Below are 21,269 nucleotides of genomic sequence, written 5' to 3'. Positions count from 1 at the left end.
GAGATTTATTTCCAGGGATTTTAGACATGTTGGAAGCCTTTAACAGAACAAGCCACAACCTCAGATGGTGTAAATCAGCATAACTCCAATGAACTCTGCGAATTTACAGCAGCTAGGATCTGGCTCAAAGTTTGTAGAGAACACAGCTGGACACATACCCACATTTTCTTCACTACTGGATATTAAAGTTATCCTCCTGTGAAACCCCAAGCAATGCCAAGGCTGGTCCATATCCCCTTGTGAAGTTACGGGTACTCAGTTTCTTTCCATAATTCATGAACACCACTGTCATTGGTGAGGAAGTGGCTGAAGATTGCCAGGGAGCACTAGAATGAATTGTCAATAGCACCATATGTAGAATCTCTTACCTCTAGGTTTTCGTTTTGAAGCTGGCCTCGGTTAACTCAAAAGTTGTTGCTACCATCTGATGGCTGGCTCATGTGAAATGACTTGTTGGTCTAATTTCACACAGGACAACTTCCTGGTGATCTCAGAAACCCCCATCACAACTGGATCCTTTGTTCACAGTCTCCAGGGGCGAGGTCAAGGACTGACTGGACATGGAGAGTGACTCACCCTCCAACACGCCCCAGCCTGATCCTTCTGCAGGGCCAGGATGCAGCAAAGCACTTAGGCACCTGCTCGGGTTTAAGCACATAAATAGTCCCCTTGACCTCCATGGGATTCATCATGTGTTTAAAGTTAAGCATGCACTGAAGTGCTTTGGTGTATCAGGGTCGAATGGAGCTGGGGCACATCAGTCGGTAGCATGAAGGATGCCTGCACTGCTGCTGCCAATACTGTAGGTTTTCAGTGTATAAATTGAGGATTTCCATCTTAGGGGATGTTAATCAAGTATCTTTCATGAACACTGACTTCACTAATATAGAGCTATCTCTCACTATATATACATATATATAAAGTTTATATATATATATATATATATATATATATCAGTTTTGAAACTCTGACATCAAATGACATATTCTTTCTTTATGCCTAGTTATTCGTACTATCCTTTTCCGATCTTCCTGGGGTCTTAATTGCTGTGGTATGTTATATCACTACTTCCATAAATGGCAATGAGCCGTTTTACGTGTAATCACTTCTACTAATTTGTGTATTCTTTGAAGACAAATATTATGAGAGTTCTGGAAACCAACCACAATGATTTTTCAATCATTTTTAAAAAGCACAATATCTATTTCAGTCCCTTTTCCTGATTTTTGGTAATCTTCAAGGTGGTTGCTTAAGACGGGTTCCTTTGTATTTTCTTTGTGCCCTGGGTTATATGGCTCATTTATCCTGTAGGCCCTGATTCAGCAAGGTTCTTAAGCACTTGCTTAGACCCACTGACACCAATGATATTAGTTATGTATGTAGAGATAGGCATGTGCTTAAATGCCTTGCTGACTGGGGATCCTAATTAATATAGCTAAAAGGAAAAGGGCCTGAAAACATGGGGGATTCTTTAAAGTGGTCTTTTACAACACAGGTTTGCCTGGTGGAGGTCGATATTACTGCAGCGGCAGCTTTCACTGCACAATTGAAAACTACTTTTGAGAGATGGAGCTTCTGCCACCACCTTGGCCTTCCTACATTCCCTGGAGGGACAGTGGAGTCCCCTGCTGCATTGCTGTTGGGCAGCATTCTTGACAAGTGCATTGGAGACACTGGAAAAGCACCACACTATGAATGCTGTTATAGAGCAATGAGACACGGAGAATCTAAAACACTATCCCTGGGGGAGCAACTACAAGCAGCTTATCATAGAAAAGGAAGTCCTGTCGGAGATTTACCAGGGACCATCACAGGTAAAAATGTGTTTGCTAGCAATGTCTGAGCTAGTGACAGGCAGAGATGCTCCAACTCTGAAAAAAAAAATCTTTTGACAAACAATCCCAGCAAACTAGAGCTCCTCGTTGTGTCTAAATATGTTTGAATTCAGTGTCATGGAAAACTTTTTATGGACTAGACTGTGCAAGAGGTGAGTATTTACACCTACACGTAGCACTATTGGGACTCGCCAGTGTATGATATTTAGGATCTAGCTCTATGTTTATATTTCCAGTCATTTGGGACAAGACTGAAGTGATGGTTAGGATAACATACTGGCAATTCTGTATTCTGAGTTTATTTCCCAACTCTTGCACATATTCTGTGGGACCATTGGCAAATCACCTGTTTATCCATATGCAAAATAGGGCCTACTTCTCACCTTCACAGGGGTTTTGCAAGGTGTAATTTACTATTTGCATATTTCCCTGGATGCAAGGTGCTGCATAAGCATCATTATTAAGAACTAATTATACCACTTAAAAGTGGCAAAGGAGTATTTCTTCATTTTCAGTTGTGTGTGCTTGTCTGTGCCTGGGTTTCTCTAGCAGGATGAATCATCCATCTCTAGTGACCCTTTAAAATATGATGCCTAGCCTCAGGGATTTGTAAAACTGGGGCTGTCAACCTGGGGTTCACACTGTGGAGAAGGTTGAGAAGCACTACTCTAAATGCATGCAAATCATTCTGATGAATTTTCTGCATTCTTAGACAAAGCTTTAAGGAGGCCCCAAAAGAACTATATGCTAATCTCACAAGAGCCACTTCTCCTGGTCAAAAATTTACCACAGCATGGGGTCTTTTAAACATCATTTCATCAGGATATAAAAGTATTGTTAGGTCTTTTAGGAAAGAAACAGGGTAAACCAATTGCACAACAAAATGGAAATACATACCCTTTGGGGGCTATGACTTTTAGTGGGGCTATTTGTGCAGAAAGGCATAATTCACCATAAGTCGGGAAGCAGAATCAGGCTCTTTATCATTTATTGCAAAGAAATATATGGAGTGACATATTCAAAAGGAACCTATGGCAATTAGGCATTCAAGCTTGGATTGTTACCTGGGGTTCTTTCAACCCAAAGCTCTGGGTAACTTTTACTCTGTGCAAGGTGGTGTCAGGAAATAAATCGGGAGACATGGCCGTCCGACCAATAGATGGCTGGTACAAACAGGACAACACAAGAATGCTTTAACTTAAAGCTAAACTTTACTTAGTCTCAAGCACCTATACACACATCCGCAACAAGTTAGTAAAACACCCCCAACCCTTGATAATTACCAAAGCTGAGCGTGGCTCTTGAGTGGCACAGCGGCAGGCCGTCTGCCTGTGGGAAACACAAGATGCATCCAGAGAGAAAGAGTCCAGTCCTGAAGAGTCCCACTACCTCAAACTTTTTCCCCTTATTTATACATTAGTAACAGAATGACATGTCCCTTAAAGCAAACTTGTTAAGTAAGCAGTTTCAATGGTCAAGCGAGAGGTTCCTTCTGATTATCGATTAACCAGGTGTGGGTGTTTCCAGAGTTTGCAGCCTTGAGGCCCCAATAGACATTCCTGGGGCACATCCTGCTCCTCTAAGACGCATGTATCAGCAACTTCAACACAATTCTTATCAGGAAAGACGCGAGGTCAAGCTGCCCTCTCTGTGGCACCCAACCCCCCGCCCCACCCCCCCACTCCCGCCTCCTGCCTTGGTTAAGCTAAGCCTGCTGACTTGGCTAATTTGTAGCCTGCTGACTTGGCAGCTTTTAGCAATAAGCCATAGTGGTTTCAGGCACTTTGCTGGTTTGCCAAAGTCTCCCCGTACAGGATCAATGGGATTTAGAGCCTAAAAATCTTGAGGTTCTGGGCCTCAAGTGTCATTGACTCTGAGCACTTAACTCCATCAGGATACTCTGAAAAATCCCAGCTAACTGGGCAACTGAAATTGTACCTACCTGCTATGCGTGGGTTTTCCTTAATGGAGCAATGTTCACCAGTGGAGGCTGTAATTTCAAAGGAGGCTATGGAGTTAGGTGTCCAGTTCTCACTGGATGCCAATGGGATTTAGGGGTCAAATTTTCTGAAGCTTCAATAGGACCTAGGTTTCTAAGTCACTAGGCAATCATCTCCCTTTGGCTCCTTTGAAAATCTCAGCTCTTTTTTTTTTTTTTTTTAAGAGAAGCAAAGTTTGGAGATAATAATGGTTGGTGCTGAAATAGTTAAGCTTTGTATCCTTAAAATGCCACCTACACCAGAGAAATACAGGGCCAGATTATTGATTCTTGGTCTGGCTTTGGCCGAAAAAGAGAAAAGCTACCCTGAAGGACCAACTGAAGATTCCATCATGGCATGTGTGGCAGGGTTAGGGGTAAGGGTAGGCATGGGGTGGAGTCATGCTGTTCCTTGGCTAGCACAAGGTCCCTATGACACTGCTGCAGCTGGCATCAACTGGAGGAAAGCTAAGGCCAACTCAAGTCAGAGGGAGCAGAAAGTTGGCTTAGATTCTCTTCCTCTAACCCTCTCTTCAGGATTGAGCCCACTCAGTCTCATTTGTATGTACAGTCTCTTTGTATCTCAGAACCATATTATTATATTGCTTCACTTACCCTGAGTTAGTAAATCAAATTATAAAAAGATTTATGGAAATCGCCATTGCCAATGAAGATCAAATTAAGACGTTCCTGCATGGAGCTGGAAACTTTCCCCTGAGTCCCCATTACCTTGTAGCCGGCAGGATTGTATTTTGGCTCGATGACATTCACTTGCTGTTATTGGAAACAAACCTTGATACCACATTTGATGCAGCTCAGTTTCTATTTTTGAGATTCCAGACACCGTCTCTCTCACAACTCTAGAAATGCCTTTCAGACGCTGACAAATGTCTCCCAGGAAACTTGACTCAAAGTGCACTTGCCTCTTATGGAATGAAACACAGACTGCCATTCACAAGCAGATTCCTTTAGTGGCAACCAGATATGCCAAACAAGGAAAAAAAAAAACAATATGCAAACCTCAGACTCAGCATCCTTTTGGACTCCAGCAGAGCATCACACATCACGTGCAGTATTCTTGTAACACATAATACTAATTCCCTTCTTTTTCCATGTAATGCAGTCTCTTCAGAAAATGTTGAAATGTTTTAACACAAATATATAGTACTAAAAATTAGGGCTGTTGATTAATGGCAAAAAAATAATCACAATTAATTGCGGTTTTAATCGCACTGTTAAACAGAATTAAACAGAATTGTATGTCCCCTGCTGTTTTACCCACATTCTGCCATATATTTCATATTATAGCAGTCTCGGATGATGACCCAGCACATGTTGTTCATTTTAAGAACACGTTTGCTGCACTGACAAAATGCAAAGAAGGTACCAATGTGAGATTTCTAAAGATAGCTACAGCACTCGACCCAAGATTTAAGAATATGAAGTGTCTTCCAAATCTGAAAGGGACAAGGTGTGGAGCGTGCTTTCAGAAGTCTTAAAAGAGCAAAACTCCAGTGCGGAAACTACAGAACCTGAACCACCAAAAAAGAAAATCAGACTTCTACTGGTGGGATTTGACTCATATAATGAAAATAAACATGCACTGCTTTGGATTGTTATCGAGCAGAACCCATCATCAGCATTGATGCATGTCTCCTGGAAATGAAGCATGAAGGGATATAGGAATCTTTAGCGCATCTGGCACATAAATATCTTGTGACATTGGCTACAACAGTGCCACGTGAACACCTGTTCTCACTTTCAGGTGACATTGTAAACAAGAAGCGGGCAGCATTATCCCCTGCAAATATAAAAAACTTGTTTGAGCAATTTGCTGAACAAGAAGCAGGACTTAGTGGACTTGCAGGCTCTAAAATTGTATGTTGTTTTATTTTTGAATGCAGGTTTTTTATACATAATTCCACATTTGTAACTTCAACTTTCATGATAGAGATTGCACTACAGTACTTGTATTATGTGAATTGAAAAATACTATGTCTTTTGGGTTTTTTACAGTGAAAATACTTGTAATAAAAAAAATATAAAGTGAGCACTGTGTACTTTGTATTCTGTGTTGTAACTGAATTGTAACTGAACTGTGTTGTAACTGTCAATTGAAAATGTAGAGAACATGCAAAAATATTTAAATAAATGGTATTCTATTATTGTGTAACAGTGTGATTAATCGCACGATTAAGTTGCAATTAATTTTTTTAACTGCACAGTTAATCGTGATTCATTTTTTCAATCTCTTGATAGCCCTACCAAAAATATGTCAAAATATTAGAAAACATCTAAGTACAGAAAACATCATAAAAGACTGAATTACAATGGGTCGGATTCGTCTTTTTGGATCTGATTCAATGTCCATTTACATCAATGGCAAGACTTCCACGGATGTCTTGGCATTGAATCAATCCCTTAGTCTCATTGACTACATTGTGTGAAGTCAATGGAATTGATCTGCATTTACACCAGTGTAAGTGAGATCAGAATCTGTCCTGTTATTTCTTGTATATGTAAATTGTGAAATTAAATTATTTTTTGTGATGCATAATGTTAAATAAAGGTGAAATTAAGCAAGGCACAAAGAACGAAAAAGTCTCAGGTTGTTTAGCAGTCATGGATCTCAGAGCACACAAGAAATTGAGAGCATTTTTCCAACTATATTTTGAAGAGGTCACCTTTTAAAGGCTTGGCATGGTTATCCTGAAGTGAATGAAAGCTCTGCCACCGATTTTAATTGGATACAGGATCAGGGCCTTAGATAATTATTGGGTAACGATCACACCAGCATTCCACATGCTGGGCTACATTCAGATCACTCATGCGAGTGGTCCCACTGACTTCAGACATCACATGCAGTATCACCCTGTTAGAGCGGGGCTCTGTTCTCAACGCTGCCTTGCCTTGGGCCTCTTGCCGTTGCATCTCTGTGTTGCTCCATTTCCTCCTCTACAAAGTAGAGATAGCAATATCCGCATGCCTGTGAATAGTGCACTGAATTAGAACTAGACAGGATTCTTCCGATGACAAGTTTATTCAACACTTTTAGTCCGATAGTCGTGAATTCAACACAAATCGTTTTGGACATTGGAAAAGTGGCCAGAAGAGGTCATGCTAATGTAAACAACCCAATCCCCTTATTCCCTTTAGCCTAGTGATTAGCGCACTGACCTGGGATGGGGGCAACCCATATTTGTCTCCCCACTCTGCAACCAACCCTAAACAAGTTTTTTTCAATTCACCAAAAAGTCTGAAAGAAATTAGATTCTGTTTGATCCAAAAGCTAATTTTTGGGGGGAGGGACAGGGCGGGGTTGGAACTGTAGCTGAACTAAAAAAAATGAGTTATTCATTTATCTCCCAGCTCTACAATGAATTCCCCTGGTGAAAATACTATATAAGTTATTATTGTTATTATGTAACACAGTACTGCACCTTTTAGATATTTTAAAGCTGTTTTTATTGCCTTAAATTCGTTAGAAAACACAGAGGGGTTGTGCTTAGTGGCGAAAGTCATGAATCCTCCGTCTCAATGCATCACAATCCAGTGGGGTAGCCGAAGTCATCTTGGGCTTGGCAGTAAAGCTACTGCAGTCACGTTCTGTGTTGTGTATGCTTAGCAATGCACCGTTGCCTTGTGATGCCCTTTATTTCTGAAGGTGGGAAGAGTTTCTCAATAATGTGACCAATCTGACTCTGGCTTTCATGGCTGTTTTGAGTCAGATGTTATTTCTTACTGCACCATTGAAACAAAAGGCCTATATACACAGTTCATCATTTTGATGGGTTTCTGGTTCCCCTCCCTGCAGTTAATTTAATTCTCCTGATCATATTTTCAGAAGAGATGATGTCAAAGGAGCTGTGCGCAGCTTTAAGACCAAGACCTGAAGAAGAAATAGCACAAGAATGCCATCATTTGCAGTGATAAAAGTTACAGCCATCACAAGAGACAGCAGAGCCTGAATAGCACAAAGAAAGGTACATTCAGCAACCCTTCCTGCCTCTGGAGGGAGCTTTTCCTTTCCAGTAACTGAGCGAAACACTCTCCACCTACTATGCAAATCAGAGGGATTAGGCCTTTACAGCAATCTAATATGATGAGTGCAGGAGACTAGATGCCCTTTTTCCTTCTTTTGTTCCTTTTCTGTGGATGGAGGAAGGGATTTGAATATTAAATCACGTTACAGAAAGCTCTAGGTAGTAACGGAAATTCTTGAAATCATCCTTATCTTACTTCTGGAGTGTTGCTGAGAACAGCTTGGGGCCAAATTCTGACAACCATAATTGAATCAAACTCCTCTTAAGCCAATAAGCCAAATAAAGATACATGATGAGAAGTGAAAAGGGGGCCAATGACTCAAGGTGCTTAGCAATGACAGGGCTCTGATCATACACAGTAAGTATATCATGTGATCATGTAGGGGCAAAGCGTACGGTCCCTGCTGCAGTTAGAGCAGCCGCAGTAATGCTGCACATAAGACCGGTCATACTGGGTCACACGCTAGCTGAGTTTCCTGTCTTCCGACTGTCGCCAGTGCCAGCTGCTTCAGAGGGAATGTGCAGACCAGGGCAATTATCAAGTGATCCATCCCATTGTCCAGTTCCAGCTTCTGGCAGTTGGCAGTTTAGGATCACTTGGCGCATGGGGTCACATCTCTGACCATCTTGGCTAATAGTCACGGATGGACCTATCCTCCTGTAACTCCCCTCAGCAATATCAGTACCCCGAAGGTGTTGCGATGCCAGTGGGGAGCAGTTCCTGATGTAGGCACACCCCTATGTGAAAGGCATGGAGCTAGCTCTATCCCAGCCAGAGCTTCACCTGTGCTGGTGGAAGGGTAGCTCCTGTTGTTTTACTCGAGTGGAGGAATTGGACTGTAGTAGCGCTGACGATCTGGTGCTCTGTTTCCAGATTGATTGATTTTTCTGATTGTCACTTACTCAAAGAGCGACACTGGTAGACTTGAGCCTGCTCCAGCTGAAGTGAGTACAAGTTTTGCCACTGACTGAGTGGATACAGGACCAGTCCCAAAAATGGTTTTTATTTTCCTCATTCATTTTACTCAGTTGAGGGCTGCAGCTTTTTGTCTTGCAAGTTAACTAGCCCATTCAAAATGGCACAAACTGGATGGGAGAAGTAATGAAAGTGGAAGTAGCTGGGTGCGCTGAGGTGCAGTATTCAGTGTTCTAAGCTTTCTCTCCAGCTGGTCACCAACTCCAGGAGCTGTATAAACTAACCCTGGTCTTTTGTGCCTAATGGTCTTGTATTAAGCTTCGCCAGATGTATTACATTTATGTTTTGAAATACAATATGCCTCAAAAATAGGCAATATGATATGTAGAAACTATTTAAAAAAGCAACTGGAGGGTTTTGTGTTAAGGAACTAGGCTGAAGCTCTTGGTCCAATTCCTGACACAACTGCAGCCTTCCTGTGTGATCCTAAGAAAGTCAATTCTCTTCTCTATATCTTAGTTCCGTATCTGTCCACAGGAGAGAATAATCCTTCATATCTACCATAGCCATGGGAACTAGGAGCGCGGGGGTGCTACAGTGCCCCCAGGTTTTAGCCGGGGCTCCGCTCTTGGCTCCGCACCCGGGTCCCAGCCACGCCCTCCCCCATGCCTGGCTGCTGGCCCCCACATGTCCGGGGTCCTGGCCAGCTGCTACCCGCACTCCAGGGTCCTGGCTGCTGGCCCCAGGGCTCTGCTGCTGGCCCCGCGCCGCCCCAGCTTGGGGCGGGGAGGCAGCCAACAGGGGTAAGGGAGCTGGCTTTCAGCACCCCCACTATTCAAAGTGTTCCCACACTGCTGGTGTTCCCCACTCCTTGAGTGTCTTGTCTATTTTGATGGTAAGCTCATTGGGCAGGGACTCCCTCCTATGATGTATTTTTCAGAATGGATGATCATTGAGTCCTGATCTTGATTGTGGTTTGTTGGCACTACTGTAAATCAAAATAATTTTTAAAAAGCAAACATGTTTTAACATTTATTCTGACAGAGCCATTAAGTAGGTCCCTGGGTTGACAGCAACATGTAACAATTTGAGGGTTAAAACAAGATTTCATTGAAACTCCTCTAGGTACCTGTGCACTGTGATAACCAGCAGTTTGCAAATGGTAGCCTGAAGCCATAACAAAAAGTGTACTTGATTTTGCGCTTCAAAAGATGGATGAATGAAACAATAAATATGCATTGTGCTTTCTCTCCCTGAACAAAAAATACGAACAGATGACAAAATTTGGGGAACGGCCTATGGAAACACAGCCAGATTTCAGTCTTAAGGCAGTCTCCTGCCATCACTTACCCATGTGCAGTGTAGAGGCTCAGGAATCTTGCTCTGTTGCACAATTAACACCCGTCTGTTTAACGGATGTGTGGACCATATAAGACAAAATGAGAACTGGCTGAACGTTCATCACTCCTACACTGAACCCAGCTTCCATTGTTCCAGTTGGATACGTTCCTTCCATCCCACCCTGATTGCCTCTATGCTAACACCTGCTGCGTCCTATCTCAACCTCAACAGGGAGTCACCTGAAAACCTGGCATCCTCTCTGCTTTCTCCCTGGTGCACTGTTCACAACCAATTTCTTAGTACTTGTGTTCTTCCTTGTAATAACATGTACCCTATGGACCATATCCAAAACCCATGGAAGGTAGTGGGAGGCTGGGCTTTTGATCAGGCTTCTAGAACATTAATGGGAAATTGGAGAATGCCAGAAAGTTAGGAGTGAATGGTGCATCAGGGATCGAGAAAAGAAGCTTAATGTGGAGTTGAGTGTATTTTATAGTGCCAGATTATCAACTGGTATAAATCATGACTACAGGAGAGCTATGCCTATTTATACCATCTGAGTTCCTGGTCCTTGGAATGAGGTAATTTTCTATCAGGGAGTCAATGAAGTGAGGGACTAGCAGGTCAGAGGCCATTCTCAAGTTCTCTGCTGAAGCTTGTGGTGTCTTTTTTGTCTTTCTGCTCCTAAAACAGATAAGGAAGTGATGAAGGATCAGGGGTGTAGTGGTGACTGGAGGGGGAGGGGAGAGGACACGTTATGCTCCGGTTTCACAGGGAGAACACTTAGGGAACTTTGGTGAGGGCTGGATGTGAGGAACATGGAGAAACAAGTGTGGTAGGCAGTAAGTCCAATGGAATGAGGAGACAAGTTGAGAGGTTTGGTTAAGGTTCAGGAGATAATCCAGCCTTTTTATGGATTCATACATTTTAAGGCCAGCAGAGACCATCAATTCATCCAGTCTGACTTCCTGTATAAAACAGGTTATAGAATTTCTACCAGTCACTCTATAGTGAGCTAAATAACTGGTGTTGGACTAATGCAGTCTGTGGAAGGTTCTGTTGGGTCACTTAAACTATCTTTCTTCTATTCCCAATGAGTTGTTTACTTCACAGAGCTGCACCAGAGCATGCAGCAATGAAGAGCAGATGTTTGCGAAAGAGGGTCTGAGATGTTTAAATGGGGTGGCAGTGGGCAAATCAGCCATTACCTATAACGGAATAAATTCCCTGCTGAGATAAGAGGACACGACTCCATGAATTTCAACAGAGTTGGCCCCGAGATTGTTAGTTAATTGTGATGATGGGCATATTTCTCTTATCACCATATATAATGTCAGTGCTGCAAGACTCTAGGCCAATGGGAGCTGTGGAGTCAGCACTCTGGATGGGGGCAGCGCGTGGAGACCTCCTGCCACTCCCTGCCCCCCCGCCCCGCTCCAGGGTCCCAGGGACATGCTGGCCACTTCCAGGAGTGGAATCCTGCCTTAGCCCCGCTGTCCCGCTGGACTTTTAATGCCTAAATTCTCCTCGTTTGGCATCAGTACCCTCCAGGAGATAGACGAAGGGGGAGCAGTTGATCAGCAGGGCCCATGGATCCCTTGGAGTACCCTTCAGGACCCCCCGGGGTCCGCAGACCCCAGTTTGAGCAACACTGTGCTAGAGGAAACCTTTGATTTTCCATTGACACAGATTTCAGAGCAGCAGCCGTGTTAGTCTGTATTCGCAAAAAGAAAAGGAGGACTTGTGGCGCCTTAGAGACTAACCAATTTATTTAAGCATAAGCTTTTGTGAGTTACAGCTCACTCCTCAGACATTCCTGTTAACTGCTGGAAATGGCCCACCTTGATTATCACTACAAAAGGTTTCCTTCCCCCCCCTCCCCGCTTTCCTGCTGGTAATAGCTCATCTTAAGTGATCACTCCCTTATAGTGTGTATAATAACACCCATTTTTTCATGTTCTGTGTGTATGTAAATCTCCTCACTGTATTTTCCACTGAATGCATCCGATGAAGTGAGCTGTAGCTCACGAAAGCTTATGCGCAAATAAATTGGTTCGTCTCTAAGGTACCACTAGTCCTCCTTTTCCATTAACACAGAGAAATCCTGATCCTTTCATTCACACTCATGGGCAGATAGAATCATACTCATGTGTTACAGAATTCATTCACACACACTTCCAACTTCCAAAACAAATACCATACACGGAAGTAAATACACTCTATCTAAATTAAAGACTATATTAGTTTATATTTTACTTTCCAACTTGATACATATTCACAGCTCTTTCCCAGCCTTCCTTCTTTTCACGGGAACAGAAAGGTTAGTAAGTGAGTATCCGGAGAATTTACTACAGGAGGAAACAGCTTTATGAATGCATACCTCAAAGCAATTTAATCTGCCTAGTCAAAACTAGTTATAATGCTGCATAAATTGAAAATGGAAAGAGTCAGTACAGATCAAGATTTGGGGCAGAGCCAAAGACAGTCACTTGAGCGGTCTTGCTCTCCCAAGTTGAAGTGCTTAAGATTTCTTAATGCAAAAATATAAAAGCTTCTTTCCTGTGGGCACTGCAGAGTGGGAGACTTAAAATCTTTGAAAGAGTAATAAACAGCATGGTTTTATATCAAGCCAGATAAACTTGCTTGCTTTTTTATTTTTAATCAAATAAGTGGATTAAGGGAATGGAGTAGACATAATGCGGCTGTGCTTTCATAAAGCATTTGAGATAGTATACCACAAAATCTTATTTGAAAAATTAACAAAAATATTGATAATATCAACTCTCATATCAATTACACATTTTGGGTCTGCGTACAACTTTGACTTTCCTACTGTGACTGTGAAGATTGAAGGCTAATGTGATAGGATTGATCATGATGAAAAAATGCTGTGATAGGATAAGAATAACCCCAAACTGAACATTTGTATTGGAAATATTTGTAACCACCAACCAAACAGAAACCAGAGTACCAGTGTAGAGATTTCATGTTACAGAGTTTTGATGAGTGTTCTGCTGCTCCAACAGAGACATCTGAGAATCCTTTCTGCACTGTACAGAAACAGCTATTACATTTTCAAAGTCTTTTTTGGCTGTTCTGCCACTGTAAGCCATTATTATTGAGTATTTCACAGTGCCCAAATGTGTACCAGGTGCCTCACTGTGAAAATAAAAGACATGGTACTTACCCTAAAGGGTCTACAATAGAATTTATATTTCATTATAACTGCAACAGATATTTTGTATTGTATCATACTGTTGCCCCTACTTCCAACAGCAGCACCCCATTAGGACATCAATATAGTCTCTCTGTCGAGCAGAAGCAGATGTTTGGGACCTTGCAGATTGGCTTCTCAGTGGACGAGAAACCAGTAATGCAGAACTTAGTCTGAGTGTAACTTATTTTATTTACACATATACACCAGTCCTGGAACAGAGATGGTCAAACAGCATTCAAGCTATTCCTTCTTTCAGAAATTGCAATCCAACACCATTTCCAGAGGAGCAGTTCTGCCTCAAGAATTGGCTCCATTGAGAGACCAAGGCAGCCAGTAAAGTCCTGCTGCTTACTCTCCCCCAACCACTGCATTAAACCAAACTCTGAATGACCAAAAAAACAAAACAAAAAAATCCCCACACATTATGTCTTCCCAAGACTGAGCATTTGCTCGCATGCTAATAAAAAGGAACCTGGAAGTGTAACACAACCACCTGGTGATGCCTGGTATGCAGTAAAATCATGATGCTCACTAAAAGTATTGAGGCCCAGTATCTGCAATAGATTACCTCAGTGGGGTTTTTTGCAGGCACAAGAGTCCTCTGGCTTTTTGTCTTCATTGGGGTCCTAACCTGTGAGTGTGGCTCCCACAATACAAACAACATTAATAATAAATAAATGCACAGCTACACCGAGAGCTAGGCATAGCTCCATGCCAAATACACAACGTTAATTTTTCATACGTTCATATTACAAAGAAATTATTCAGGCATAAAACAAAAACAGCAATTTGCTCTCTAGTCTCTGCTTTTCAATGGGCAACATATGTGCAGAACACCCTGAATTCTGCAGGGGCGGGTAGGTCGGAAGGCAAATAAGCAAATGTCTTCCTCTTCCAATCCACAGTGCCAAAAGAATTGTTTATGGTTTGTTTTGTTTTTTTGAATGTTTGAAGTGTAAAAATTCGCAGTGGCTAAGAGCCATCTCCTGCCGCCTTTAGACTGTGTATCACCTCTGGCCCTTATTTGCAGATTCTTATGCATATGCTTAACTTTAAACATATGAGCAGTTCCATTGACATCAGTGGGACTAGTTACATGTTGAAAGCTAAGCATGCACAGAAGTGTTTTTGAGTCAGGGGCTTACTCTTTAAATAGCCCTATTGATTTAAAAGTCCTATTCACTGTGAGTAAAGGTGACAGGATTTGTTGCTTTGCCTCAGACTAAGAATACCTGAATTACACTGGGCTTTATCTGTTAATTCTCCCTCATTTTTAAAGTTTCAGTCTCCATTTGCTTCATTGTAAAGCACACAGGCTACTGTTATAAAGAGACAATAGATAAATTGAATTACTTTTTACTGTTTAAATGTAATTTCTTCATCTGACAGATTTTAATGTACATTAAATATATTAAAAGTATGCAGTACTTTTTCCCCCTGTATGTAGCTGCAGGATTTGTAAGAGTAGATGGGACTTTGTACATGTATGCTTACACTTAAAACAATGTGATCTGTTGCTCAGTAAGATTAGCACGTACCAGATCTACATCTCTAACAGAGCTTCTTTGTTCATTTCTTGGAGGGCATTAAACCTTCGTTAACATCTGACTTATCATTCTCTAGCTAAGCCCATTTCTAAGTGAAAATCAAGAACTATTCTGTGCAAAACATAACTGGATACACAGACGTTGCATGCTGTTATATTCTTCTACTATGCTGCATTGGAAAGTCTGGAGGGAGAATGAAATTAACAGCTGTGGATCCTAAATATTTGCTTACTTGTGTCCTTGCATTGCCACAACTATATAACTTTGGTCTGCTGGAGTATAGGGATACTTTGCACGCATGGCTAATGTTTGTGTTTTGAGGATTTATTCCTTAGAACTCCAAGACAAAAGTGAAATGTACTGCCATTTCATTCAGTTGCTAATGAAATAATTTGTGCTGAATTATGCCAGCCCAAAAAACCTAGTAGGGTCTAATTTTACATGGCCAGATAGACTATGAGAGGCACCATAATTATTGTAATGAGAACTAGTCAAATATGGCTGGTGAACTCTGAATGATAATTTGGCTCAGTCAGGTTGGTGTCCCATTATATTCACTATTTATTAGCAATTGTGTAAACAGGCTTTTGTTCACACTAGTATCTTGGGGGGGGTGACTGGTCTTCATTTTTGCACAAGGGGAAGACGTTGCTCTTTCCCCCCCACACTTTTTTTGCGGGGGGAACATATTCATTGATCATAAGTCTCCTCTGTAAAAAAATGACAATCCTCCAACCGTGCTGCAGAAAGTATATCAGGTGACTCCAGAACAGTGACTGAACGCTCTAGGTGACATGTTGGCAATCAACTGGTAGGCTGAAACTTATTCACATGAATTGTTGGTTGAACAATAATGAATAGCAAAATAAATCTGTAAAAAACCAAAACCAAACTGTTAACATGAGAATTGTGAATGGGGGTAGGGGGGATGACCGGAGTAAATCACCTTGAAAAATGTAAATTCAACCATCTTTAACTGTGATATTTGTCTCAGCTCAGTGGTTTTTATCTGTACTTAGTATATATCCTAACCTGATAAAAATAAAATCATACCTTATAGACATTCCATTCAAATCACTCTCAAAGATAGCTTAATTTTCAAGTGAGCAGGAGTCAAGAAGGCTGAGCAATTAAAGGGGAAGATACACTACAGAGCTAGCATTCTGGAGATAGACTTAATTACTCATGATTACTGTTTCTTAGGCTTCATTTTATCCCCACAGTTTCATGGTTTCTTTGGCCTCCAAAGACCTAATCCTACACCCAATGAACTCAGTACAAATCTTGCTATTAAGTCTACATTCTAGAAGCCAATATTCTGTCCCAGCCTGTAGCTATAAAATCTTATCAGAATGACAGAGTCAAAAAAAAATGAATACAGTATTGTTTTAGCCGTGGCTTTCCCAGGAGAGGTGTTGAGATATTATAAAAATTAAGGAGGAGAAAATGCTGGTCAACCAATGCTTATACCACTTGTTTTCAAATTGATCATGAATCCAAAGTCCATTTGATGATAACAGGTGAGCCACAAGCAAATCTACAAAGGGAAGTGCAGGAACACCCAAGTTCACCCTCAGTATGCACTGGGAAATATGCTTTCCACTGCTAGATCTTCAGGTCATTGCAAACATGAGCAAAATGGCCACAGTTACACATCTAATCCTAGGTTTCAGAGTAGCAGCCGTGTTAGTCTGTATCCCCCAAAAGAAAAGGAGGACTTGTGGCACTTTAGAGACTAACAAATTTATTTGAGCATAAGCTTTCGTAAGCTACAGCTCACTTCATTGGATGCATTCAGTGGAAAATACAGTGGGGAGATTTATATAAATAGAGAACATGAAACAATGGATGTTACCATACACACTGTAACACGAGTGATCAGGTAAGGTGAGCTATTATCAGCAGGAGAGGAAACTTTTTGTAGTGATAATCAAGGTGGGCCATGAGCCTGAACTGCAACATAAGATCTGAACGCCCTATCCTTTCCTCAAACATACAACATGCTTCGAATTTTGGGCTTGGCCCTATATAAGACTGACCTGGGCCATCAAATCTGAAAGCCCCAAACTTTGTGGCAATTCATCTGCTTATCCCAGTTTGTCTCTGAACTTTGTGACTTGACTACACCGCTCATGTGTACGTTTCAATCAAAAATATTCTTAAATGCGTCTCTCATGAGTATAAGTACAGTCGGGGAAATGGACAAGTTTAGGCCTGAATTACAAAGCCTCATCCACCTACATGGTTCATACAGCACTTTAACCTATTTTGCTTCACTTGTGTATTCAACAGATGTGTCCAGGGTAAAAGTAAATGTACTGGGCCACATGGTGTCAGCAGTTAACGCCTATATCACGTCCATTCTGGTCAGTTCATGTGCAACTGAGCACAAAATATGCTCCTGGTTCAGTTTATTATACAGAAAGGGCCTCATAGGCTTTATATTAAAATACTCATTTTCAAGCATAATAGCATTTAAAAAAACAAAAAGATAAATGTGTTTCCCTGGAGACAATAAAAGTGCTTGCCCTTTTCCACATCCTCCTGCTGACTGTACTTGAATTTTTTCACATTTGTTTCCATGCAGAACAATTTGATTTCTTTTCAATACAATCTACCACCTCGTGAACATGAACAGAAACTAACAGGAAGGAGGTAAGCCCAAATAAAAATGATTTTTTCCCCTTGATTTTGTCTTTCTTCCTCTTATAATGAAGACAACCATCTAAACTTTGCAAGCTTAACTTTTTACAGAGAGAGAGAGAGAGACATACACACACACAGAGTTAAAACAGACCCAAATCTTTGAATCTATATCTAATGAAATTCATTTCTCTGTTGGTTGCCTAGGTAACAGTCACAAAGTTGTTTATATAAACAACCTGCAGCCAGTGAAAGAAAATGTGGTTTAAGTGGAAGACTCTACTTCTCAAGGCTTGCACATTATTAATGGAACACACAATCGTAAAACCAACATTATATTCCTGGAGTACATGCTGGATGACAGTGGGTGAGTATTTTATACTATTGGCTCCCTTGTGAGGGTAAAGGAGGGCATTGGAAAGTTGTGAGCAAATTGAATGGAAGAGTACAATTCTATATCTACCAGGGTTTTTTTTTCTGGGAGGCGCCTTTTCAGCTTGGTACTGGTGATGTACCTACATGCTGCCCATTAAACAGGGTGATTATTGAAATAAAAAGTTTGTTATTGTTTGCACTGTTCTCATAGTACAGAACCTTAATTGAGCTGCTTAGTTTTAGCCCTGGTCTACACTTAAAATGCCCTAGCTATATCATGTGGGGTGTGAAAAATTCACACCTCCGAGTCCTGTAGTTAAGCCAACCTAACCCCTAGAGTAGCTACAGCTAGGTCAGTGGAAAAATTCTTCCGCGGACCTAGCTGTCGCTGCTTGGGAAGGTGGTTTAACCTACACTGATGGGGGAAAAAAAACCTTCCATCAGTGTAGGAAGCATCTGTGCCTCAACGGCATAGCTGCCACTGTGCTGCTGTAGCCCCGTTGCGTCGCCATACCCTTCGGTTCCTACTAATAACCATAAGCCTTGGATCTTCTAAACATCTACAGATGAAACAGACAGTGAAGACAAAGGCAATTGTTTCCATAGCAACATGGACCTGTGGAATGTTCAGTCAAACTTCACCTTCACCTCCTCCTGTTCCACACAGGTTTCCTGGTTCAGAGTTATCTTTGATGCCTCCATGGAAATCCAGCAACGAATGGCTGTTTTCAATGTCCCTCCTGAGACTCACTGTGGAGAGCTGGTATAGCCAAATATGGCTCATAAACCTCCAGGTTTTAAATGTTTTAAACTGTTCCATTGTTGCTAACTCCCAGCATTCAAACACTGTGTCAGCCCCCTCCCCCCAAAATCATGTGATTGGCTCAAAAATCATCAGACCTAAAACAAGCCACTTTTTATTATGAATTATTATTATTATTTTATTTCTTGTCTGGTTTCTGAGACTTCAGGATGCAGATCAGGTCACATTTCCAAGCTTTCCTCCACCGACGTGTGGGTTAGAGCCATACGTTTTGTTTTTTTTTTAAAAAGAGAGCTGAGGTTCTCACCTAATTTACTTCAAGGAACTCGTGGTTTTATGTATACTATCCAGTATTATGAGACTAGCAAGACAATGGGCCACGCTGCCGTTCAGCCATAACACACAAGAGAAAAATGTGAATTTGCAGAATGTCGCTATTTATCAAAATCCTAAATCATTTGCCTGTTAAGTGTTGCTTTTTCAAAAGGGCAGTGTCTTACCACTCTGATACTACAGTATATAGTATGTATGTATGTACAGTGCTTCACACAATGCGGCTGGAACTCCTAGACACCACTGTCAATTAATAAAGTCTAATTCATATTTGGAACCTAAATAGAGACTCTAGTCTCTCTGCAAGAGGTGTAATAGGTTGTTTGGAAAAACAGAAGTAATGCGGACAAGATGCCAACAACAGTGTGTTGCTTGATGTTCTTTCTGTGAATAAGAATATGGCACCAACAATCAGCAAACAGCAGGATCAGAGGCTACCCTTTCTTAGTGGTCAATTGTCTTACTATTCTCATAGCTCTCTGCTCATTTAGTGGGATTTACTTTGCTCTTGAGCAGCATCACTTGCAGTAGTCACACGCTATATAAAGCTACCCTGTTTAAACTGTATGGTGCAATGAAAACCTGCTATGAAATAAGCTCTTTTTCACAAAAATCAAGACATGTCTTATTTACATGGTGGGAATTTCAATGTTTTTCTAACAAATCTTTATCACTGTGGAATTGAGGTGTTTGTTGTTGGTTTTTTTTTTTTTTTTTTTTTTGTAATTATTCCTACCCTGAATATTAGAAGTACAGGAGTTTACAGATTTTATTAGAAAAGTATGTCAGTCCAACTCAAACAGGGCATGTGCCGCTGACTATATGAGGGGAAGCTGATATTTAAAAAATATAAAAAATGTAGTATCCAATTTGTTGTTGCTGACTAAAAACTTGTGGCCACTTTTTAAAAATGAAAAATGCCTCCTTGATGAATTTTTTTTTTTTTTGTCAAAGATGTTCAGGTTTGTGTTTAAACCCAAAAGTTACTTGGTTTTTGTTTTGTTTTGTCCTCCTGAAATCTTTTGCTTTACAGTAACTGAAATCCAAATCAATGTCAGGTTGCAGCTGCTAGAAAAGACGATGGTCATTTTTCAGTGGCCGAAAACCAAAACAGATCCCAACCTTTTCCCTTTGGACAAAAACTCAAAATAGTCTGTGGGAGAAAATGATGAAAAGGGGAATGTTTTGTAATCAACACATTTTGCAGGGGAAAAAAATATCAGTTTGTAGTTACATCTCGGTATACATACAGCAACTCTGTTGACTTCAAGAATCTGGCAAGCAAACAGCTGAAAATGCTATGTTTGCTATGTATTGTGAGTGTGCCAATATGGTAATTTCCTCGCAGTGCCTTTGGAACACCTTATTGAATGAAGTTTAAGTACGTTTGGAGTCCATTGTATTAAATAAAAAGATTAAATATTATTGTGGGCCTGGATGATCAATGTGGCAGACAAGAATGGGACAATACATGTGAAGTGGATTTCCTAGGACAACTGTAGGAGGTGAATCCAAATTTCTCTCTGCTCTCACCCCCCTGCCTCCAGTTATGTATGCAAAAAGCCAAGGTCTTTGAAGCTGTGTTTTGTAGACAGGGTGACTGTCTGATGATTACCTGTTCCTAGGGTCCCAAGATCAAAGGCCCAGACTGTATGAAGGAGGAGCTCTCCAATTCCTGGGTGCCCTTGTTCTGAGTTAACAGCTGATACGAACTTGTAAGTACAGAAAAATCACTTGGTGGGTTTGCTCATCTGCCAGAGCGCTTGTTGGATGTGGGGATAAACTCTGCTAATCTTATTAGAATGTCTGTAGGTTCTTGTATTGTTTTAATATGTTTGTTCTGTAGTGTTTCCCCCTTAAGACTAAATGCACTTGCTTAGAAAGTACTGTGTGGTAACTTCTAACTAGGAGCAATTTCTCTGGATATAGCCTCCGAGGAGAAAGCACAGCAAGCTTGCTTAGACAGTGTGACTCGGGGAACTCACAGTGTATGCAGCAAACTGTGAAGCGTGGAAAAAAAACCCAGTCAGGAGGCAGAGAGTCTGCACCCATGAGAGGTGATGGCTAGGGAGCCGGGAGTCTAGACCGGTTGCCCTTGCTGGACCACAGAGGGGAAATGCAGATGCCATTGCCTTTAAATGTGACAGTGGGAACTTTGTATTCAAGGAAACAAAAATATCCTCAGGTTTAGTCCCAACTAAAGAAAAACTCACATTGAGATTTTCAAAAACACTCAATACAGGCCTAACTTGACTGTTATTGAAGTCAGTGTTAAAAT

The 21,269-nt window shown here is 41.2% G+C and overlaps 1 long non-coding RNA gene across 1 annotated transcript in view; it reads left to right on the top strand.

The window, feature by feature from the left end:
• Positions 1 to 19,623, top strand: part of LOC140916958 (uncharacterized) — a 93,020-nt gene extending 73,397 nt beyond the window's left edge. Inside the window, exons 6-9 of the long non-coding RNA XR_012160695.1 lie at positions 7,658 to 7,796; positions 17,465 to 17,532; positions 17,728 to 17,887; positions 18,563 to 19,623. This is a non-coding gene — a long non-coding RNA (uncharacterized lncRNA). The remainder of the gene's footprint in view (positions 1 to 7,657; positions 7,797 to 17,464; positions 17,533 to 17,727; positions 17,888 to 18,562) is intronic.
• Positions 19,624 to 21,269: the final 1,646 nt, after the last annotated feature.

This window comes from Lepidochelys kempii, chromosome 9, assembly GCF_965140265.1.
Source record: "Lepidochelys kempii isolate rLepKem1 chromosome 9, rLepKem1.hap2, whole genome shotgun sequence".
NCBI lineage: Eukaryota > Metazoa > Chordata > Testudines > Cheloniidae > Lepidochelys > Lepidochelys kempii.
This window is presented reverse-complemented; position numbering and strand designations above follow the sequence as displayed.